The sequence below is a fragment of the Megalobrama amblycephala genome, linkage group LG8, assembly GCF_018812025.1.
Source record: "Megalobrama amblycephala isolate DHTTF-2021 linkage group LG8, ASM1881202v1, whole genome shotgun sequence".
Lineage (NCBI taxonomy): Eukaryota > Metazoa > Chordata > Actinopteri > Cypriniformes > Xenocyprididae > Megalobrama > Megalobrama amblycephala.
In genome coordinates this window covers 1103670-1130000 of record NC_063051.1, presented here as the reverse complement: position 1 = coordinate 1130000, position 26331 = coordinate 1103670, and the positions used below count along the sequence as shown (strand labels likewise).

At 34.8% G+C, this 26331-nt stretch overlaps 1 long non-coding RNA gene across 2 annotated transcripts in view; it reads right to left on the bottom strand.

The window, feature by feature from the left end:
- LOC125273359 overlaps positions 1-17912 on the bottom strand; it is a 53121-nt gene extending 35209 nt beyond the window's left edge. For both annotated transcript variants that reach the window (XR_007186058.1, XR_007186057.1), the window contains exons 1-3: positions 17674-17912; positions 17501-17536; positions 17212-17341 (exon numbers count right to left, since the gene is read on the bottom strand). This is a non-coding gene — a long non-coding RNA (uncharacterized LOC125273359). The remainder of the gene's footprint in view (positions 1-17211; positions 17342-17500; positions 17537-17673) is intronic.
- Positions 17913-26331: the final 8419 nt, after the last annotated feature.

Here is a 26331-nt window from a genome sequence, read left to right as displayed (position 1 = left end):
TCCCACAATGCACTGAAACCCAGTCGCTGAACCATGAATCTCTTCTGAAATGGCTCTTAAATGTAGTTCCAAGAGCGAAGCACGACGGGCATATTTCTGAACACAAATTAAACGGATCTACGAACGGTATTGTGAGTGACGCGCTGCGAGAGGTATGCAAGAAGGTGAGCGGTGGAAAGTCTCCTGGAAGCAGCGAGCCTCATGCCTGTGGTAAACAAGACAAGTTGCTGCAGGCTTGAAGATGTTCATGCATGACAGGAGCGAAACACTTCACTATTACCACTGGAACTGCACTTGATGAAGTTTAGCTGCCCTTACTAACCTGCAGGTTGGGTATTTTGTGTCGAAATTCAACTTTGTTTTAAAAAGTCTTTTTTTTATGTGTGTGCATTCAGATGAGGGAAAACATGCAAGCCATCCTGTCCGTTGAGCTGCGCTCGTAAAACTTTAATGGGTTGAGTCGTTGGTTGCTTCATTCTGACGCCCAACAAACAAGCTTCCTGATGCTCCCTTCTCTACATACCTTCACTTTTTCATGTGTGTAATATTACCCATTTAAAATAAACACTTCTGTTTAAAGGATTTTTTGTTTCTGAAAGAAGTCTCCCACACTAAGGCTGCAATTATTTGAAAAAAAAAAAAATGCAGTAAAAACAGTAATATTGTGAAATATTATTATAATTTAAAAGACCTGTTTTTTTATGTGAATATATAGTCAAATATGATTTATTTCTGTGATCAAAGATGATGAACAACCAGCTTAAAAACCCAACCCAACCCAAGTTGGGTTGAAAATGGACAAACCCAGCAAATGGGTTGTTTTAACCAGCAGAGACTTTATCTCTCACAAATCTGACTTTACAACTCATAATTCTGACTTCATATCAAGCAATTTTGACTTTATATCTCACAATTCTGACTTTATATCTCACAATTCTGACTTTATAACTCAAAATTTTGACTATATATCTTGCAATTCTGACTTTATAACTCACAATTCTGACTTTATATCTCCCAATTCTGACTTTATAACTCAATTTTGACTTTATAACTCACAATTCTGACTTTATAACTCAATTTTGACTTTATAACTCGCAATTCTGACTTTATATCTCACAATTCTGACTTTATATATCACAATTCTTACTTTATATCTTGCAATTCTGACTTTATAACTCACAATTCTGACTTTATAACTCAATTTTGACTTTATAACTCGCAATTCTGACTTTATAACTCAATTTTGACTTTATAACTCACAATTCTGACTTTATAACTCAATTTTGACTTTATAACTCGCAATTATGACTTTATATCTCACAATTCTGACTTTATATATCACAATTCTTACTTTATATCTTGCAATTCTGACTTTATAACTCACAATTCTGACTTTATAACTCAATTTTGACTTTATAACTCGCAATTCTGACTTTATAACTCAATTTTGACTTTATAACTCACAATTCTGACTTTATAACTCAATTTTGACTTTATAACTCGCAATTATGACTTTATATCTCACAATTCTGACTTTATAACTCACAATTCTGACTTTATAACTCAATTTTGACTTTATAACTCACAATTCGGACTTTATGTCTCACAATTCTGACTTTATAACTCAATTTTGACTTTATAACTCACAATTCTGACTTTATGTCTCACAATTCTGACTTTATAACTCAATTTTGACTTTATAACTCACAATTCTGACTTTATAACTCAATTTTGACTTTATAACTCACAATTCTGACTTTATAACTCAATTTTGACTTTATAACTCACAATTCTGACTTTATATCTCACAATTCTGACTTTATAACTCAAAATTTTGACTATATATCTTGCAATTCTGACTTTATAACTCACAATTTTGACTATATATCTCCCAATTCTGACTTTATAACTCAATTTTGACTTTATAACTCACAATTCTGACTTTATAACTCAATTTTGACTTTATATCTCACAATTCTGACTTTATATATCACAATTCTGACTTTATATCTTGCAATTCTGACTTTATAACTCACAATTCTGACTTTATAACTCAATTTTGACTTTATAACTCGCAATTCTGACTTTATAACTCAATTTTGACTTTATAACTCACAATTCTGACTTTATAACTCACAATTTTGACTTTATAACTCGCAATTCTGACTATATATCTCACAATTTTGACTATATATCTTGCAATTCTGACTTTATAACTCACAATTCTGACTTTATAACTCAATTTTGACTTTATAACTCGCAATTCTGACTTTATAACTCAATTTTGACTTTATAACTCACAATTCTGACTTTATAACTCAATTTTGACTTTATAACTCGCAATTCTGACCTTATAACTTAATTTTGACTTTATAACTCACAATTCTGACTTTATAACTAAATTTTTACTTTATAACTCGCAATTCTGACTTTATATCTCACAATTCTGACTTTATAACTCAATTTTGACTTTATAACTCACAATTCTGACTTTATAACTCAATTTTGACTTTATAACTCACAATTCTGACTTTATATCTCACAATTCTGACTTTATAACTCAAAATTTTGACTATATATCTTGCAATTCTCACTTTATAACTCACAATTCTGACTTTATCTCGCAATTCTGACTATATATCTCACAATTCTGACTTTATATCTCGCAATTCTGACTTTATATCTCACAATTCTGACTTTATCTCGCAATTCTCACTTTATAACTCACAATAACTTGCATTTCTCACTTTATAACTCACAATTCTGACTTTATATCTCCCAATTCTGACTTTATAACTCAATTTTGACTTTATAACTCACAATTCTGACTTTATAACTCAATTTTGACTTTATATCTCACAATTCTGACTTTATATATCACAATTCTGACTTTATATCTTGCAATTCTGACTTTATAACTCACAATTCTGACTTTATAACTCAATTTTGACTTTATAACTCGCAATTCTGACTTTATAACTCAATTTTGACTTTATAACTCACAATTCTGACTTTATAACTCACAATTTTGACTTTATAACTCGCAATTCTGACTATATATCTCACAATTTTGACTATATATCTTGCAATTCTGACTTTATAACTCACAATTCTGACTTTATAACTCAATTTTGACTTTATAACTCGCAATTCTGACTTTATAACTCAATTTTGACTTTATAACTCACAATTCTGACTTTATAACTCAATTTTGACTTTATAACTCGCAATTCTGACCTTATAACTTAATTTTGACTTTATAACTCACAATTCTGACTTTATAACTCAATTTCTACTTTATAACTCGCAATTCTGACTTTATATCTCACAATTCTGACTTTATATATCACAATTCTGACTTTATAACTCAATTACTTTATAACTCGCAATTCTGACTTTATAACTCAATTTTGACTTTATAACTCACAATTCTGACTTTATATCTTGCTTTAATCGCAATCTGACTTTATAACTCACAATTTTTTATAACTCACAATTTTGACTATATATCTTGCAATTCTGACTTTATAACTCACAATTCTGACTTTATAACTCAATTTTGACTTTATAACTCACAATTCTGACTTTATAACTCACAATTTTGACTTTATAACTCGCAATTCTGACTTTATAACTCAATTTTGACTTTATAACTCACAATTCTGACTTTATAACTCACAATTCTGACTTTATAACTCAATTTTGACTTTATAACTCACAATTCTGACTTTATATCACAGAATTCTGACTTCACGCAATTCTGACTTTTTATCAAGAAATGTTGACTTTATAACTAACAATTTTGACTTTATATCACACAAATCTGACTTTATAACTCGCAGTTGTGAGAAGAAAAGTCAGAATTGTGAAATAAAAGTTGCAATGACCTTTTTTATTTATTTATTTAGTGGTGAAAACAAGCTTCCATACAAAGCAACCCACTCACTGGGTTTGTCCATATTTAACCCAATTTGGGTTTTTTTGTTTTTTAACCCAGCATTTTTTAGAGTACAGTAGGGAACTGGGAAGTATTTGATTTCGGACGCAGTGTCAATTTTCCATCATCCTAGCAACACTTAAAAAACCACTTAGAGCACCTCAGTAACCATAACTTTGCACTTTGGTTGCTTCATTTGCCCTGCAAACCATAAGAGAAGCGCTTCCCGACACCTCACTTTTGCACATACACGTACACCCAAAATTCTCACACCTGCCTCGAACACTCCTTCCCATCACGGGATGCTATTATCTGGCGGTCCTGTCAACGCAAACCCACACCTTCCCCAAACACACACCCGACCCCCCTTCTCCGCAACATGCCGTCCTTTGATGAGGAAAAAACTGGCAGTAAATTCCAGCTCTTTCTGCGAGCTCCTTCTGCGATTAGCGAGGTTAACAAGCTTCCCTGGCTTAAGCTAATGAGAAGCGTCTATACGCAGGGGTCACCACGGGGCCCCCGTGACTAAGAGCCGAGCCGCCCCTTTCTTGGCTCCTCAGTTTCTCCTCCTTTATTTGTCCTTTCTCTCCGCAGCAGCGGCTCTCTCTCCGTCCTGCTGGGGACAGATGGGGGTTCTCATTAAGACAGGATGTACCAATGTGCTGTAAACTACTTTTTCCCCCTTTTTTCTTTTACTCCCTTTTGCTTTCTCTCTCTCGCTCTCTGAGAATCTTTGGTCTGGTGGAGATCAGTTGCAGATGTAGAGGGACTGAAAGCAGACACACTGTCGGCCATCACAGAAGGAGTCTCGCGGATCACCGCAGAGGGGAACAAACATCTAAATTTACACAGGGCTGTGTGCCACGGGACAGTTCTTCTTATCAAGATCCATTTTGGGCTATATGGGGTTTTTGAGTTGGCTATATGGTTCCCTGGAGATGGTGTTTTAAAGATCTGGGGCGGTATTACAGAAACATCCCAACTCAGAATTGTATCAATTTAGTAACCATGGAGACTTCGTTTAAGTTCTGATTTAGAACACTGAACTTCCGAGATCTTGGCTTAAGATTTAATGAAAATTCTAAAATATACCTACAGTAAAATATATCATTCTAAAATGAAAATCACCAAAAATATAAATTGCATATATGACTTTCTTTCTTATACAGAACAAAAAAGAAGATATTCTGAACACTTTTTTTTTATACAATAAACACATCAGTGGGGTCCAAAACTATCCCTTTAAAATTGGATATTTCTTAATACCACCCTTGGAAAAAAATAATCTTTTGGGTTCAGATTGGAACCGTTATTTTTGGTAAACTGGAGGGAATCGAGCCGTATCTGTGACCAGAACATCATCCATTTACATGCTAGTACACAAAACTCTGCAGTATATCACCTGTCAATCAGCACCAGTGACTCCACACAGGAGCACAAACTTCCTCCTACTGAGCACAAACATGCCTCAACTTGCATCTGTGTGCATGTGTCAAACATTTACATGTAAGAAATGATAACATGTTCCATGTTGAGCAACAGGAAAATACCCAGAACAATGCAATCTGCTGACTTTAGCATCTGAATGCCAAATTATCACAACTTAAAATTGGTTGTGCATCTCTGAATACCTGTTTGAACCTGTGCATATGCATGCTTAGAATAAAACAAAAAACAGCATGCTTTTTAATTATTGCATCATTTTTCTACTTACAGTTACTAAAGTCATCAAAACACGCCATTCACGACCCATTTAACTCTCTTAATCTACTGTATCCCTGAATGAAACAAGATATTCAACAAAGACGTTTAGTTTTATTTACCTGGATCCTTTAAAGTGGACATTGCAACCATAATAGAACTTTATAATTGGAGGCAAGCCACTGAAAATGCAAGAGAGATTTGCGATAGTCATTTGATATGATTTGATATTTGAAATAACTTGCAATGCTAAATTCTGCACAAGATCAGGAATGTTCATTTACTACACACGTGACCTTTCCAACGTGATTACGTAATGCGTGGAGCATCGCAGAGCAGTGCAAGACGAGCATTTGTGGTTAAAAGTATACTTTTTTTTTTTTTTTTTTAAATAGCCGATCGTTTCACTAGATAAAACCCTTATTCCTCGTCTGGGAGCCCTTTGAAGCTGCACTGAAACTGACATTTGGACCTTCAACCGGTTGGTAACTGTTGAAGTCCACTATATGGAGAAAAATCCTGGAATGTTTTCTTTAAAAACCTTAATTTCTTTTCGACTGAAGAAAGAAAGACATAAACATCTTGGATGACATGAAGGTGAGTAAATTATCAGGAAATTTGAATTCTGAAGTGAACTAATCCTTTATGTAAAGAGTGTCAGTTTTGATTTATGTTGACTTTAAATGAGAGACACCATGGAATAAAGATCAAATAAATGGTGAAAAAAGTGCACTAAAATATATACATTTTCATTGAATGTAAATATGAAATTTAGCCTAAAATATTGATGTTAAACAATAGATTAATGTCAACATTATTTATCATATATATATGTATACATATCATTCACACAGTGGTGTATGTGAGGTCATGCAGCTGAAGTGGGGTTACATGCATGTACGTGTGTATCCCTCTCTACTCACATTAAACTCACGAGCTGTCGCTGAAGGCAGGACGTCTAACACGATGGAGGACAATGCAAAGAGAATAATCAGGACAGGGCGTAATGATAATTCAATTAAAAGGTCCCCCTCCCCACAGGAACTTGAGAAAGCTTCTGTTTAGATCTAATTGAGTGCACCTCCTACGGCAGGAGGCGTGGCTAAAGTCCTGAGGGAGGCTCAGTTAATTCACTAATTAATCTTCGCAAGACTCATCTGCATGGCTTAAGGGGAGACAGAAAGATGGATAGACAGAGAGACAATAAAAATGAACTGTCTTCTGTTTCACTGGATGCTTTTGACCTTCCCTGATCTTACATTAAGGCACTGTTTCAAAACCTAGTGAGCGGCCTACCTAGACAGCACCGTAAGTTCAAGGGTTAGTTCACCCAAAAATGAAAATTCTGTCATTAATTACTCGCCCTCATGTCGTTCCAAACTTTCGCTCATCCTCGGAACAAAAATAAAGATCTTTTTGATGAAATCTGAGAGATTTCTGTCCCTCCATAGACAGCTACATAACTACTGTAGCACTAAAGAGATTGTAAAACTAATCCATATGAATTAATTTGGTCCAAATTTTCTGAAGAGACTTGATCGCTTTATATGATGAACAGAATTAATCTTAAATTTAGGCCTCATAAACACTAATGTCAAGATTAACTTATATCTTGTGTCAACCCAAAACAGGGAATTTACCTCATTTAATGCTTAAAATACCAACAGATGTCCCATTTAATGTGCGCAGGCTGTAATTTAGCCATCAAATGTTTTCAGTTAAATACTAAAAAGACGAGTTTTATTTAACATCTGTAGTGGTGTAGGCTGTAGGGCGTATGGCATGTGTAAGTAGCTTTTGACGCGATCGACAAAAAAAAAAAAAAAAAAAACTCGCTCTTCTCCCTTTTCCTATCACAAATCAGATCGGAAAGGCATTTATATCTAATAAAAATAAGAAAATATTTGAAAAGTTGGAATAAAATGCATAACAACTGTTTATAATAAAGTATTTATTGGGTTGGCAATAGATTTGCTCCTCTCTGATTGGTTGCTGCCAATACGTTGCCTTAATTAGTTGCCCTGTTTCTCACCAGGTTGCCCGTTAATGGCAACACTGCCCAAAAAGTTGCCCTGTGCATCATCACCTTAACAGTATATTGGATCAGTGCAGCTCTTAAAGTGACAGCAGCCTAATATTCCTGCCGCAGTCACTATAATAACATGAATCAAATAAAGATTCACTCACTGTTCTTGACTTAACTTTTGTAACTATATTTGTAATGTATATTTAATTTATATTTGTAACGTATATTTAATTTAGGTTAAAAAAAACATTTATGTAAATGTGTTTTTTTTTTTTTTTTTACCTTATTATAATCAAAATTAGGACTCGGTAAGCAGAATCAGAATCATTAAAATCCAAACAATACCCAACCCTAGAACTACTACTGTATATACAGGCTCATAATTAATGTGAATTACGCATAACATATAATTAATTCTAAAGATCATGGAAACCCACTAGTCGACTCAAATCAAATCCTTCAGAAGGATTAATTAATTATTTGGAACAGTAATCTGAAGTGAAAAGCATGATAACTCCACAGTAATGACTGAAGCTTTTGAGGTTTTTGTAAGGTTAGTAATGACTCACATGTTACTACATCAATTTAAAGGAATTACTGATTATTTCTAACATTATTTTAAAGTGAAAATCATCATCAACCAAACCCTATTACCAAATACTAATTATTTGGGACAAAGTTCTAAAGTGAAACTCATGATAACTCCCTCGTAATGACTGAAGCCAGCGCAAGCATTTGAGGTTTTTGGATAGTAATTTCTTCTGACGGATTTGGTAACACTTTAGTCATTACTAGTCGGTTACCATGATCTTATAAAAGCATGCACTAGTTTTTGGAACAGATTGTTCTGATTTGGTGGGCTGATCTGTTTTAACTCTTATTGGCGATTAAATAAGCGATTTGTGACATCCACACTACTCTGGTGGTAAAGTTCTTCATCATGTTAGTGTAACCAGCCTGTCTTACTCCATTACACTTTAATAGAAATGGTGTTTTATGGTGTGCAATGACTGCTCTGTGCACTCGATAAGTCGTGTGTGTGTACGCTTGTGTGTGTGTTCTTCAGGGTTACACTGAGCTCTGGGGAAGGACAGCAGTGTGTGTGACAATGTGACGTTCACTGGAAGAGACAGCGATGTAATTTGCCCTTCCAACACCACAGGCTCTTGCATAATATGCCCCCCTTCCACTTGCGGAGCATAAAAGGGCTTGTATGTGCATTTCAAACGGCACAAAAGAAACATTCTGTTCTGGCAATCATTTAAAGTGAAAATGCACCATAAAAGCACTCTAAATACATACAGTATATACTATTCTGTATAGTTTCAGTTTAGAATTGCATGAGAAAGAGTTTGTTATAAATTATTGATCTGTGCACATCAATATTTTTTAAAATTCATGTGCCCCCGTGATGTTTAATCAAAATAACTTTCCCTCCCTCTTCTCTGATGACGAGGGCGGGGCAACCTGTCACTCACATGAGATCCACCAATAGCAAACCACAACCATCCAATCAATTCCTCCACGGACAAAATCAAGCCCTGCCCCACATTTGTTCTTGTTCGAGCAGCTGTTTCACTCAGATTTATGTCACAATATAGAGAAGAAAAGACTAGCGCAACTTCCGTTTCATGTCAACTTTAAGCCTGCACATTAAGCGTCCCTAATATCAATATTAGTATAACAAACACAACATAATCATAATGTAAATATAAGTTATTGCACTTGCCGTATCTGTAATGCATGTGTGCTACTTGTGTTATTTAACACCCAGTTCGTGATCCCGAGCAAGCAGTGAGACTCTATTTATGTCTATGAGATTCAGTTATATGACATTTCCTTCTGTTACAAAACTGAATCGGGGCGTTGTTATGGCATGCACTACAAAAACTGTCCCTGCGCTACAGATGAGAACAATTATAAAAAACAAACTGTGATCAATTGGCTTGGTTTGCTTCCTTGCAATGCAACCCATGCTCTATGCCTCAAAAGATGCATATGTTTATGACATAAAAATGATATTATGAGAAAGTGAAAATGTTAAAACTGGCCACAGCACTGAGTAAAGAAACCAACACAGACTTGTTGCAATAAATCCTGAAAAAAAAGCTGGCCTGCTTACTCATATCGGTGTGTGTGTGTGTGTGTGTGTGTCTGTTAATTTCTTCCATTCAGTCACTTTACCTCCAGTGAAACGCTGCGTGTTTAAACACGTCTTTCTCAAACTCTCTAACATTAGCATTGTCTCCAAATGGCTTGTGAGTCAGTATAGCAGAGAGGTTACGGCTAGATTTTTACATTCTCCTATGAAAACTGATTAAAATTTGCCTGTGCAAAAAATCCTGCCTGTGTTCTGAGTGGTTGTCAGGGAGTTGCCATGCAGTTGATGAAATGATCACAAGAAATTATATTCAAACAAATAGGAGGGCCATACATTACAGCATTATTGAAAGAACTAATAATTATTTTAAAGGGGTGGTTGATTATGAATTGACTTTTTTAACTTTAGTTAGTGTGTAATGTTGCTGTTTGAGCATAAACAACATCTGCAAAGTTACGACACTCAAAGTTCAATGCAAAGGGAGATATTTTCTTTTACAGAAATCACTTTTTAAGGACTACAACAAATAGCTGGTAGGGACTACAATGAGCTTCTTCCCAGGTTAGTGACATCACAAACCCCAAAATTGACATAAACCCCGCCCCCGAGAACACTCAACAAAGGGGGCGGGGCCATGTTGGGCTGCTTTAGAGAAGAGGAAGAGTTGTTGTAGTAGAGTGTTGTTGTCATGCTGTCATTTTACGCCGGACTGCTTCACAAACGAGGGTCAATTCAACACAAAAGATGAACATGACGGCACATGCTAGTGGATGAGTTGAATCAACTCCACAGCAACTACATCAATTTATCCTCTAACCATTCAGAAACGTCTAAAAGTTGTAACTTCTTCCTGAGTCTCTCCATCAGTGTCGACTCCGGTTTGAACAATGTAAGGCTGAACACCGTTACTGACAATCCTCATTTTGGCTGCGTGAGATTCTCCAGCTTTGTTGTTGTTGAGCTGTTAAAGCTCCGCCCTCTTCTGGCAGCTCATTTGCATTTAAAGGGACACACTCAAAAACGGCATGTTTTTGCTCACATCTAAACAGGGGCAAATTTGACAAGCTCTAATAAATGATCTGTGGGGGATTTTGAGCTGAAACTTCACAAACACATTCTGGAGACACCAGAGACTTATATTACATAAAAAGGGCATTATAGGTCCCCTTTAAGAACTCAATACTGTGAAACAATTACAATAAGAACTGACTCTAATTGTTCGATTTAACACACACACACTTAGATATCTAAATGGGGGCATACTATATAGAAAACATTTTGCAATTTAAAAAAAAAAAAATAATCACTATATACTTTATTTCGTTTTTGCAAATGAGGACACATTTGTCCCCCAAGTACAGTATAAGTATGTAAGCCCCTCTCAGACAGTCCCTCCAGTCTCTGTTATGCTGAAATATATTGTGCTGTCCACCAAACTGATGGGAACTGAAGCCTGTGACCGCCTGAATCTGACTATATGCAAAATTAAAATAAATAAGTAAATAAATAAATAAATATTAAAATTAAAAGTGAAGTAGAAAATTAATATTAATTTTAATAGAAATATTTTTAAAAACTGCTAAAAATGACAAAAGCACATATTAAAATTACCAAAACATAAACTAAAATTAAAATAAACTGAAAATATACAAATAAAAGCTCATTTAAAATATGAATAAACACCATAATAGTATATAAATATCAACAGCAAAATATTATGATAGCCTTTTTAATGTAATTTTTTTAGTATTTTGTTAACACATACTATACGAAACACAATTTTTTAACTACTATTAAATTGTTTTATAAATATTTATCGCCATTTTTTCAGCCATCCTGCTCTCTATATATTCGAACCCATATTGTCTGATGACAAGCGTACAAAATAAGCACAATATCACCAAACATGATCATCATTATCCAGATCTTCTGAGATGGGTTTAATGCGAATGCATTGTGTCATTTTATCAGTGTAAGGAACAGCTGCACCACAGGGCTTGTGCCTACAGACATCCATACCGCTGCATGGAGAATAAATACAAGCTCCTCTATGTCACATTTTATTATGTTAATCTTAATAATGAGAATCTTGTGCTGCGATATATATGTGTGTCCACACGTATGACCGTGTGTAAGCCCGTACAGTGAGCGAGAGCTACAAGATGTGACCGTTTCCTTCTGCGTTTGTGTGTATCAGCCTTGAGAAGCAGTGTCAGATGAGATCTTAAAAGACTGCAGTGTTCTTCAGATAAGACCTGCAGGTTGCTTTCTCCACCTCCAGAAGCCTCCAACACTCCTTGCTGCCGCCCTCGGGCTCCCATGATGCCAATCATCACTTGCGCCTGAACGCCTGCCCTCCGGACGCTCGCCCCCAACGCCAACACTGCCTGTCCGCATCTATCTTCCTCTCTTCCTCTTGCCCTCTTGGATTGGTCAACATCTACAGACGTTTGCCATGGGCGTCACTTTGTTTTAAAAAATGGTGGTGAGAGAACGGACCCTTTTCATCCTTGTCATCAACATTATAAAGTTTTTTATACTTTCATTTTTTTTTTTAATGTTTAACACTATATTACCTTGGCATTAAATTTCAGACAACTAGTTAATGCCGCTGTATGAGTTTTTGCCATCTTTTTCTCTTCTGACTAACAATAAATATCGCAATATTTTTTTCCTCTTTTGTAAAGAAATGCTATTGTGGATTTTTTTTTCTTTAGCTATTAGAGCAAGTGAGAATGCAAATATTATATTTTTTTTAGTTTCCACACTGCAAAAAAAGAATTGTTGGTTTAATTTAAAAATGTAAGTTACCTGGTTGCCTTTTGAGATTTTGAATTCATTAAAATTAAAAATTTGAGTTAATACAATGAAGGCGATTGGTTTAATCGACAAAAACTCAAAATATTATGTTATCTGAACCACATTAATTATCTAAGTTGATTTGACAAAAAAAATGTTGTGATAACAAATCATGAAAAAAAATTTAAAGTGCAAATAATAAGATGACTTGAACCCCAGAAAGGTTACATTTCAAGGCTTCGGCCACTTTTGACCACAAAAGTACCAAGTGTGGCTCAAAATTAATACTTTTATTCAGCAAGAATTAAATTGATCAACAGTGAAAGTAAAGATTTTATCATTTTATAAATAAAATACAACATTTTATATTAAATGTAGCGAAATGTTACAAAAAATGTTTTATAAATAATGTTGCAAAAGATTTCAAATAAAACCTATTCTTTTGATCTTTCTATTCATCAAAGCATCCTGAAAAATAAGTATCAGTTTCCACAAAAAATATGAACTGTTTTCAACATTGATAATAATCATAAATGTTTCTTGAACAGCAAATCATCATATTAGAATGATTTCTGAGGGATCATGTGACACTGAAGACTGGAGTAATGATGCTGAAAATTCAGCTTTGATCACAGGAATAAATTACACTTAACTATATATTCAAACAGAAAATGTCTTGATTTTTAAACTTGTTTATGCTTGACACAAAAAATATGCCAATGCCACAAAACAAAACACTAGTGTTTTTGGTGACATAAAGTGGTGTGGACAAAATCATCCATGCCAGAAAGTGGTGAAGACACGCTCCCACTGTACATGACGTCTCTGCCATTTACCCATCACTGTACTTTCTCTCTCTCTCTCTCTGTCCATCTCCTTTCCGCCCTTCGTCCCTCCAGATTTTCTGAGAAAATAGCTGAGGGCCAGATGAAGGCTTTGGCTGCCTCTCTGCGTTACCAGCTAAGACAAATATTTCCCAGGATGAGTCCCGTTGCCCGCAGGATGTTTACATGCGGCTCCCCTCCCACCCTTGGCCTTGCTTTGCCTCTTTCATCCACTTCCTTTGCTTCAGCCCCCTAGACACACACGCAGATACACAGACGTACACAAAGAGTGTATATCGGGGAGATCACCTTCACACGCTTTTGGTTCAACTGCCTCTGACCTCCTCGTCTTGCCCCAGATTTGAGTGACCTCTCCCTGTAGGCCAAGTACACACAACAGGCTCAGCCTGGTCTAGCCCAGCATAACATGCAAAAACCTTTGAGAAGCGCTTTCATGCCAAACCGAGAAGAAAAGACAAACACAATGATACTGTAGACTGGGGAATGTCTAAAATAAACAACAAACTGAAATGAAAGTAAAAGTGGTGATTCGACTGATGGATAGTCGGTAAATTGAAATCACTTTGGTTTATTAAAGGTTGCAAGTGTTTAATCATTTAGATCAACATCTGTGATAAAATGCATCATCTGGAAAGCATATTTTTTTAGGATCTTTTTTTGTGTACAAACATTGTAAAAAATAGCTAAATAGCTGGATGTTTCTCCAACAGGATCTCTCTGGAAAAAACCCCACTTAAAACACTCTTTTCACACTGTAACTGTACTTTATTTAATTTGATGCATTCTGTGGTGGAAATGGCTATTTGTCATAAATTAATGTCACAGCTAGAATTTTATGCATCCTAAATCCACACAACACTATTTTTACACTTAAATAGCATAATTTAACAAATTACAGCTTGACTGGAAATGATGCACAATAACAATATTCTGTTCACCAGTGATATTTACTTTCTGGAAACGTTCTGTTTGTCTTTTGTTTTCACTGATCACATGTCTCATATTTCATCTCAAGCTCTTCACTGACGTCTTCTTGGTAAACAAGTATACTTACATAAAAAAATATTACTTGGGGCAAAATTGCTGATTGTGGAGACAGTGACACCATAACTGAGGGACAGTTAGAATTTGTATAAAAAATTGATAGAAATCATCAGTTTTACACAATAAAATATTTAAGTAGTTTATGGATATTTTACTCGTATTTAGATTAAAAATAATAATAATAATAAAATTATTGTATTATTTAAATTATTTATATATATATATATATATATATATATATATATATATATATCCTTTAAATAAATAAAAAAAAAAAAAAAAAAAAAAAATTATAAATATATATATATCTCTCTCTCTCTCTCTCATTTTTATGGTGGATTTACAGATTTTAAGACTGAAAGTGTGGGACAAATATATTTTATGTTTGGGAATTAGTGTTTTAATCTTGTCTCAGATCCACACTTTCAATCTCAATATCTGTGAATCCACCATAAAAATATGAATTATTATTCATTTATATTATGTTTTTGTATTATTAATTATCTAAATAAGACTGAAACATCATAAACTATTTTAATATTTTGTGCAAAATGTTTGATTGTATAAATAGCAAAAATAAAGACAAAAAGTTTTTATGTGATCTTCGTAAAACAAAAAGGGGGAAAAAGTATAAAAGAAATATAAATAAATATCTCTGAAATATAAAAGTATGCATAGTTTAAAACCCTAGATATAGTTAGTTGGCATCAGTTTAACCAGTATGGATGTCTACTAGCAACCAAAAACACAGAGACACGAAACGTTGTGAATGTACAGAATATTATTCTACTGTCCAACAAGGATGGCTTGATTAGAACCCCAAAAATTACTTTGTCCAGATGAAACAGCTCACATAGATATGCTTCATCATTCTGGGTTAAATCATTACTAAGTGCCTAATTTGTATGTCTTGTCTTTTTTACCTCTATAATATTCATCTTTACGCTCATACAAGTCTTGACTTCCAGTTTTGTTGCATGTAATCTTGATAGAAGGCTAACATTGATAGGTCAATGAGTGCACTTGGGTTTATGAAGTGAGCCTTTACTTGCTAACTAACCATAAATAAATACAACAGACCATGACGGGAGAAGAAAAAGAAAAAGAAAGTATAAGGGGGGGAAACTTAGAAGAGGCATTTTTCATTCCAGTGTGTTTGTATAATCTTCAGCCTGTCCTTGATTAACATCTCACCTAATGCCTCTTATTTTGGAAACATCCGGAAACATTTGTATTCTCTCATTCTGTAAATCCTTTCAGTTGATTAAGTGGAATTAAGGGCTTTGCTTCTCTCATGCTGCCTGTAAAGGGTTACACTTCTCGCCTTATTACATGTACTGTGCGAATTCAGCAAAACGTGTCACAGCTTGACACGTTCAGACTGGAACTCTCTCACGGGCGGCATACTTCTGCTGCTACACAAGACACCGAGTGGCTTTAAATACTAAACATAATCATGTGAGAACTACATTTTTACATTCTGATGAAAACGTGTGCCCATGCAAAACTCACCAACACAATATACTAGGGTGTTGTGTGGTTTTCAAGGTGTTGCAATGTGGTTAGCACCTGTTTTATCATCCACGTGGCAAAAATCTTCTTAGAGAACAACAAACAAGCCGAGAGATTTAGGATAATTAAGTTGTCCACATTTTTGGAAAAGCCTTTGGAGAACACTTATGATGGCTTAAAGTGCTTTTTTCGAATATTACATTTCATGAAGTGCATAATATAGCTGTTTGTGAATGTAAAATGTCTGCAACAAATGAAGTTACTGTCTCCTAAAAGAAAGAATCGATTCTGAACCGCCTGAAACGAGTCGTCAGCAATTCCAGTCTCAATTCCTGCTACATACCTACATAACAATGTAACAAATTTGCATAATGCCAGTCTATGGTCTTCATTGGCTGCCCACGAACAATGTCAAATTTGCCCCGCCTCAAACACCGTAGTTGTAGCTGAGACTGGAAGAGTTTGGTTTGTGTTGTTCATGTCGAAAAGACGCTGTTTTCTGTGCTGCGAATCCACTTTGGATGCAGGATGCGCTGGAATTGATATGGTAAAACCGACCAGCGTTACTGTTCATATCACTGTGTATCGAGGAAGAGCTGAAGCTGAAATTCAGATATGGTAATGGGTGTTTAGTTTCCAACACACTCTGTAAGCGGTCGACCAATCACAACAGACTGGGCCGTCAGACCAATCAGAGCAGAGAAGGCTTGTGGAAAGGAGGGGTTTAGAGAGACTGAATATTCAAACGAACCGTTTTCAGACTCTATGAGAAAGTAGGTGATGTGCAATATATTAATATATTATATGAAAATTGAAGTGTTTTCCCTGTATCTCCATTTAACAATGTACAGTACTGGAAAACACTGAATAAAAGTTGCAGTGCAACTCATAAGACAACTTCAAGTAATAGCAGGATATTTGTTCTGCATCTGTTCACTGGAAATCATAAATAACAATCTGTCTTTCCTCAGTGTTTGTCACCACCACCCAGAAATGTGATTTCCCAATAGCTGATCTGCTCTTTAAGCTGAAACATCTGCCAAAAACCAGCACACCTTGTTCTTATGTTTCCTTCCCAGCCCATGGTGCCTCTGAATGAGTGACTCACTGCATCTGTACAGTTTGATTTTTTTTCTCACACCCAAGACAATGAGAAACCATCACAACATGAAAGGAGTCGAGCTCTAATTTATTCCGTGATAAAGAGAAAACACACACACACACACACACACACACACACACATACCTGAGAAAGATGCATTGGGAGGGACTCCACTTCTCCAAACCGGATTTTCAGGTCTTTTTTTGCCTCTCTTCACCGCAGTAGCTGTTATATTCATAGTAACTGTCTTGGAGATCAACTTTAGACCGAGCTGCTGCAGTGACAGTGACACACAAAAGGAGAGGATGATTGGTCTGACATCTGATTGCTCAATGAGGAGAATGGAGAATGTTTTCAACACGATTGTTTTGAAGGATGCAACGTTAAAAAGATCCTCTCTCAAAAAATGACAGATCTGTCATCATTTACCCACCCTTGTGTCGTTCCAGTCCCATATGACTTTCTTTTTCTGTGAAGCATGAAAGAGGAAAGAATGTCTAAAATTCTGTTTTTCATTCAACAAAAGCGGAATTTGTTTATAAGCTGGTTGTTCTTTCTTAGCTCAGGAGACTTAATTATGGAGCTTTCTATTTATGTTTCATTTACCTCGTATTTTAATATAGGCTAGATGAGTCTGTTGTTATTCAGTCAGAATTGTTGTCATTCCAGACCAGTTCCAGAGCAACCTTTTAAAAGAGTGACAAGAGTTGGAAAACTTTGTTCAAAAGCGCTTTAGTCAGATAATCAGCGTGTTTCCTGAAAGCAGAAACTGCACAATGCGATTCGTCAAGTTCGATTCGCGATCAAACGACTCTTGTGAACGAGTCAGTCAAAAAGATGAAGCGGCTGACAGCTGGTCAATCGTTCAGGGCTGCATTTCTCAAAAACATCTTAAAAATAAGCATTCCAAATCGTTATTAAAATAAAATAAAATAAAATAAAAATAGAACAGACTGAGAGTTTATAACTGACGCTTTTCGGTTATGTTTCATTCTAAACGAACCAGGAACCAATACATAAAGTTACATAAAATATAGATTAACAGTATTTAAAGACAAATGAAAGGTGGCTACTCTAAAAAACAAAATCTAAAAATATCTATCTATCTATCTATCTATCTATCTATCTATCTATCTATCTATCTATCTATCTATCTATCTATCTATCTATCTATCTATCTATCTATCTATCTATCTATCTATCTATCTATCTATCTATCCGTCTGTCTGTCTGACATCAAATGGGAAGTAAATGACTTCAGATTACTTCAGATGGCCTATGTATGTATATAGAATTTTTGAACAATTCTTGTCAACTTGTCAACTAAAATTTGGCCCTGATAGAGTAATAATGTGGATAGCAGCTCATATCATTTGAATTTGGAAGAATTTGATAAAAAAAATTTGCATTCACACTGAGATTTCAGAATTTGATTCCAGACTTTGGCATCTTGTCGAATCTGAGAACAGTTTGAGACATGCTGCTGAACATTTCAAAGATAGCTTTTTTTTTTTTTTCTTGGTTTACATTATCTTCACCATCTGCTCATCTCTTTCTCACTCATGGATCTGTATCTGTTTTTCTTCTCTTTTCTCCCCCATGTGTTTTTGTTGCTGTCAGGTAGAGCCGTGTCTATCTCCAGAAGTGTTTGTGTCAGCAGAGATGATGTGCAGCAGTCACGCTTGTTTAGTCGTGTGAAGTGGAGACTGGACAGGTGCATGCTGGTCGATGCACAAACCTGCACCCATGTGCCAGTCCACTATGTTCGAAAGTTGCTCTATTTCTCTTTCTCTGCTTCCATCTGCATTCCAGCATATTTTATAAGGAGTTGCATTTCAAAACATTTAGTGTGAGAGAATGTCAATCAACCACAAATACTGGCTTCCCAGATGTTTAGTCTATTCACTCACTAATGTTTTGGTTTTAAAGGAATAGTTCAATACAAAAATGAAAATGCTTTCATGATTTACTTTCCCTCATGTTTTCTTTTCTATACAATGAAAGTCCACTGTAGCTCTCATTCAATTCAATTCAATTCAATTCAATTCAATTCAATTCAATTCAATTCAATTCAATTCAGTTCAAATGGTTTGATGTCAACGATGCCAAGTATAGTTCACAAGCATGTTTATAGAAAATAGCAGTTTGTAAATTCTTCAAAATATCTTACTTAATATTTCATGTTAATAAGAAAACCATGCAGATTTTTATTATTTATTTTTTTTAAGAATATGATGATGATAATGATGATGATGATGATGATGATGATGATGATGATGATTATTATTTATAGAAAATAACAGTTTGGGGATTCTTCAAAATATCATGTTGTTCATATTGTTCATGTTAAAAAGAAATTTATTAGGTGAAGTAACTATTCCTTTAAAAATAAGAACAAAAAAACAACAGTATCACTCACACACACAGAACACGAACGGTGTGTATGGATTATCATTCTGATAAAGGATTTGCTCTTTCCTTTCATTCCCATTGTTATTTAAAGACGGGAACCATCTGACAAGGTGGCATGGACACATTTCAACAGCATGCAGCTCTATCTGCCAGAAATCTTTACCCTGGAATGTGGCCCGATAAAACATCAACCAACACCTAAACAAAAGACAAACAAAGCCCAAGTAAACAGAGCAGATGTACTGTATGTTATAGTTCACCTCAAGCAAACACATTTATAGGCATCATAGTGAATTCATGTTCAGTCTATTTCAAGGTTATTTTCCACTGTCTATAAATATACTTTGCATTTACTTGTTTTATGTATGGACAGTGTGGGTTGAAAAATATCCGATTTGGTCGAGCCTTGGTACTCCACAAGATTGGCACTGTCTATCTTCACTACAATTGACCTATGGGGGTTGTTTATAGTATGTAATCAAGTTCTCCATCTGAACGAAAATGTAAACTACATGACATTTTGGAAAATCAACTGATTCTAGAGTACACAGGGCAGTGGTGATTCTGAAAACTAACAACAGTTCACCCAAAAAATAGAATTCTGTCATTTAATCATATGTTTGTCAACAAACTCATTAGAGTATTAGTTGAGTATTCTGCATGTAAACTTACTCTCATTAGAGTATTAGTTGAGTATTCTGCATGTCAACTAACTCTCATAAGAGTATTAGATGAGTATTCTGCATGTCAACTAACTCTCATTAGAGTATTATGAGTATTCTGCATATCAAGTACTCTCATAGAGTATTAGTTGAGTATTCTGCATGTCACTACTCTCATCAGTGTATTATTGAATATTTTGCATGTCAACTAACTCTCATTAGAGTATTAGTTAGTACTCTGCATGTCAACTAACTCTCATCAGTGTTATTGAATATTCTGCATGTCTACTAACTCTCATTAGAGTATTAGTTGAGTATTCTGCATGTCAACTAACTCTCATCAGTGTATTATTGAATATTTTGCATGTCAACTAACTCTCATTAGAGTATTAGTTGAGTATTCTGCATGTCAACTTACTCTCATTAGAGTATTATTGAGTATTCTGCATGTCAACTAACTCTCATTAGAGTATTTGAGTATTCTGCATATCAAGTACCTCGTTAGAGTATTAGTTGAGTATTCTGCATGTCAACTAACTCTCATAGAGTATTTATCTCATCAGTGTATTGAATATTCTGCATGTCAACTAACTCTCATTAGAGTATTAGTTGAGTATTCTGCATGTCAACTAACTCTCATCAGTGTATTGAATATTCTGCATGTCAACTAACTCTCATTAGAGTATTAGTTGAGTATTCTGCATGTCAGCTTACTCTCATTAGAGTATTATTGAGTATTCTGCATGTCAACTAACTCTCATTAGAGTATTTGAGTATTCTGCATATCAAGTACCTCGTTAGAGTATTAGTTGCGTATTCTGCATGTCTACTAACTCTCATCAGTGTATTATTGAATATTTTGCATGTCAACTAACTCTCATTAGAGTATTAGTTAGTACTCTGCATGTCAACTAACTCTCATCAGCGTATTGAGTATTCTGCATGTCATCTAACTCTCATTAGAGTATTAGTTGAGTATAACTCTGAGTTTTAGATGAGTATTCATGTCAACTAACTCTCATCAGTGTATTGAATATTCTGCATGTCTACTAACTCTCATTATAGTATTAGTTGAGTATTCTGCATGTCAACTTACTCTCATTAGAGTATTATTGAGTATTCTGCATGTCAACTAACTCTCATTAGAGTATTTGAGTATTCTGCATATCAAGTACCTCGTTAGAGTATTAGTTAAGTATTCTGCATGTCTACTAACTCTCATCAGTGTATTATTAATATTATTGCATGTCAACTAACTCTCATAAGAGTTTTAGATGAGTATTATGCATGTCAACTAACTCTCATTAGAGTTTTAGATGAGTATTCTGCATGTCAACTAAATCTCATCAGCGTATTGAGTATTCTGCATGTCATCTAACTCTCATTAGAGTATTAGTTGAGTATTCGGCATGTCAACTAACTCTCATCAGTGTATTATTGAATATTTTGCATGTCAACTAACTCTCATTAGAGTATTAGTTGAGTATTCTGCATGTCAACTAACTCTCATCAGTGTATTGAATATTCTGCATGTCTACTAACTCTCATTATAGTATTAGTTGAGTATTCTGCATGTCAACTAACTCTCATCAGTGTATTATTGAATATTCTGCATGTCAACTAACTCTCATCAGCGTATTGAGTATTCTGCATGTCAACTAACTCTCATCAGTGTATTATTGAATATTCTGCATGTCAACTAACTCTCATCAGCGTATTGAGTATTCTGCATATCAAGTCAAGTATTATTGAGTATTCTGCATGTCACTAACTCATCAGTGTATTATTGAATATTTTGCATGTCAACTAACTCTCATTAGAGTATTAGTTAGTACTCTGCATGTCAACTAACTCTCATCAGCGTATTGAGTATTCTGCATGTCTACTAACTCTCATCAGAGTATTATTGAATATTCTACATGTCAACTAACTCTCATCAGCGTATTGAGTATTCTGCATGTCAACTAACTCTCATTATTATTGAATATTCTGCATGTCAACTAACTCTCATCAGTGTATTATTGAATATTCTGCATGTCAACTAACTCTCATTAGAGTATTAGTTGAGTATTCTGTATGTCAACTAACTCTCATCAGTGTATTGAATATTCTGCATGTCTACTAACTCTCATTATAGTATTAGTTGAGTATTCTGCATGTCAACTAACTCTCATTAGAGTATTAGTTGAGTATTCTGCATGTCAACTAACTCTCATTAGAGTATTAGTTGAGTATTCTGCATGTCAACTAACTCTCATCAGTGTATTGAATATTCTGCATGTCTACTAACTCTCATTATAGTATTAGTTGAGTATTCTACATGTCAACTAACTCTCATCAGTGTATTATTGAATATTCTGCATGTCAACTAACTCTCATCAGCGTATTGAGTATTGTGCATGTCATCTAACTCTCATCAGTGTATTATTGAATATTCTGCATGTCAACTAACTCTCATCAGCGTATTAAGTATTCTGCATGTCAACTAACTCTCATCAGCGTATTGAGTATTCTGCATGTCATCTAACTCTCATTAGAGTATTAGATGAGTATTCTGCATGTCATCTAACTCTCATTAGAGTATTAGTTGAGTGTTCTGCATGTCAACTAACTCTCATTAGAGTATTAGTTGAGTATTCTGCATGTCAACTAACTCTCATCAGCGTATTGAGTATTGTGCATGTCAACTAACTCTCATTAGAGTATTAGATGAGTATTCTGCATGTCATCTAACTCTCATTATAGTATTAGTTGAGTATTCTGCATGTCAACTAACTCTCATCAGTGTATTGAATATTCTGCATGTCAACTAACTCTCATCAGCGTATTAAGTATTCTGCATGTCAACTAACTCTCATCAGCGTATTGAGTATTCTGCATGTCAACTAACTCTCATTAGAGTATTAGATGAGTATTCTGCATGTCATCTAACTCTCATTAGAGTATTAGTTGAGTATTCTGCATGTCAACTAACTCTCATTATAGTATTAGTTGAGTATTCTGCATGTCAACTAACTCTCATCAGCGTATTAAGTATTCTGCATGTCAACTAACTCTCATTAGAGTATTAGATGAGTATTCTGCATGTCAACTAACTCTCATTAGAGTATTAGATGAGTATTCTGCATGTCAACTAACTCTCAAAGTATTAGTTGAGTATTCTGCATGTCAACTAACTCTCATTATAGTATTAGTTGAGTATTCTGCATGTCAACTAACTCTCATCAGCGTATTGAGTATTCTGCATGTCAACTAACTCTCATCAGCGTATTAAGTATTCTGCATGTCAACTAACTCTCATTAGAGTATTAGATGAGTATTCTGCATGTCAACTAACTCTCATTAGAGTATTAGATGAGTATTCTGCATGTCAACTAACTCTCAAAGTATTAGTTGAGTATTCTGCATGTCAAATAACTAATTACTAATACTCAACTAATACTCTAATGAGAGTTAGTTGACATGTAGGTGTAATGTTACTTATAGTCAGAATGTCTAAAGTGGACCATCGAAATAAGGTGTTACCAACATTCCATTTTCCATTGTGATGTAATTGATGACAGAATTTTCATTTTTGTGTGAATTATTCCATGCTGTAAGTTCTGTGATTGGTTTCGATTTGAATCTTTTTTCTTTCTCTGTTTTTTTTTTTTTTTTTTTGAATCCCTTCAGATACTACAGATCCAGTTATCCTCCCTCTTTCCATCCAGTTTTGCGCTAAAAACAAGCCCGGACAGCTAACACACCCCCCAGATAAACACATACAGGAAATGAGTGTGGTTGAGCCATGATTCACCCTAGACTGGAAACACTTAATGTCTGTAAGATTCATTCCAGGTTTTAGACAAAGTGTGGCATGTTTACTGCACCAGATGACATTTTTTAGTGGTTATTTGTTGTTTTTGTTTATTGTGAGAGCTTGAAGGAAAGCGCCCTACTTTTAAGTCACTGCTAATTTTGGTATTCACATGAGTGCATTTAAACTGTGCGGTTCTCTGAGGAAACTTCAACGGTTCCCATTAGAAAGTGGAGAAATGAATGGATTTTACGTGATGTTCTGCAATGACATGAATGAATGAGAATTATTGTGGGAAAACTGGAGAAATGTTGTATTAAGCTCATAATCACAAACGTATTATCTCAACTGTGTTTTCCATTCAATACTAAATGGAGACTTCCAAATGTCTCCATCTTTCTTCAAAAAAAGGAAAAAAATGCACATGTCTTCTCTAGAGTTTGAGGAAGGTTTGCAATGCTTTCTCAAACTCAAACATTTCTCTTTTTTTCAAAGTTTTTTTTTTTCTAAAATTGATCTTTATCTCAAAAAACAAACAAAAAATCTGAATTTTTTTTTTTTTTTGTATTTTAGGATAACCATCTTGTTAAATGTTTCTTTAAAAAAAAGTGTTGTGAGATACAAGAAAGAGAAACCATTAAAGCAATAAACTTTCATCTGGAAACTGGAAACTGAATTTGTGTTGACGTCATACTGTAAGCGGATCCTAGCATGCACATGCTAATTTGAGTCTAATTTTGCTTTATATCACTGTCTTTTTTCACTTAACTAGTTCCAAATTTGTGTGTTATCAGTATGAAGGCGGAAGGCCTCGAGACCTTTTTTTAGCCATGTAAGACAGCTGGTTAGAGATGGCAGAACGAATAATGAGTTTTACCTTTCGGTGAACCATAAAGACTGGTCTACGCCTTTAGGCGCTGTGCCTCTCTCTCTTTGTCTTTCTTAATCTCTCTCTTTCTCTTTCTCAAAGTTTCCAAAACAGCCTTCCACATGCTGCTTACCGCGGGATCTGGTTCCTTGTACCTGGCTTAGTGAGTTAGTCCAATAATCTCCAGGTCAACTTGACACACATCTGGATTTTCAACTTTTTCAAGAAAGCTGAATGTCTCGAAATCATTAAGATTTTTTTTTTAATGTATTTTTAAAAAAAAAAACAAGGCTGCATTTATTTGATCAAAATGCAGTTAAATAAGTAATATTGTGAATGTATCTGAATATAAGTGTAATTTATTCCTCTGATCAAAGTTGAATTTTCATTACTCCAGTCTTCAGTGTCACATGATCCTTCAGAAATCATTCTAATATGCTGATTTAGTGCTCAATTATTATTGGTGCTTAATTACACTCTAAAAAATGCTGGGTTAAAAACAACTCAAGTTGGGTTGAAAATGGACAAACCTAGTGGTTGGGTTAAATGTTTACCCAATCTGCTGGGTAACTATTGTTAAAAAATGACTGTATTGTTGCTTAAAATGAACCCAAAATATGTTGGAAATTAACATTTATTAATATGTTTTATAAATGAACATTTATTATTAAGTTAAATCATTAAATAATAAACTTTTATTAAATTGCTTATTAATAAATGTTCACCTTTGATTATTATTGTTGCCTCTATTTTGGGTTCATTTTAAGCCAGCCATATAGTCATTTTTTAACAATAGTTTTATGCACCTTCAAAATGCATAGCACACAAACCTGTTTGCTGTATGGAATTAAAAATAAGTATATTCCTCTCCTTCCACCATCTTAAATGAACATATTCAATGAGATCGTAGCAATGCATTTCTCTGAAAACAAAAGTGCAATGCAATTGGATATTAGAAGACAGCAAGATGTTGATGCCAACATGTCGGGTGTGTGCCAATAATGCTGTACAGTCAGATGAGGAGGTTTTGGAGCCAGCTATTTTGAACGTTATGGATAATGAAACGCTATATGTGTGACAATACTGTCACATGGAAGTTCCCATATTCAAAGGAGATATTTGGCTTTCTTCTGTGAAGATTATACCTGGCAAACGGTCATGTAAAACGGTGACATCTGCAAAGTTTGGCTGATAATCTTCAAAGTAAGTCTAAATAAAAGCCAAACTTTGCAGATGTCATCGTTTTACATGACAGTTTGCCAGGTATAATCTTCACAGAAGAAAGCCAAATATCTTCTTTGAATATGGGAACAGTTCCATGTGACAGTATTATCCATTAGTGTTTCATTATTCATGACGTTCCAAATGAAGACACTGTTAGCGGTTGCGCTTCCACATCTGTTGCTGTCACTGTAAATAAACCGCAGTGTGTTTGTCCAGCACAACCAACCCAATTACACCTGTGTCTTGACTGGGAGCTTTGCCATGTGTTGACTGACAAGACGAAAAAGATCTGGTGAAATTCA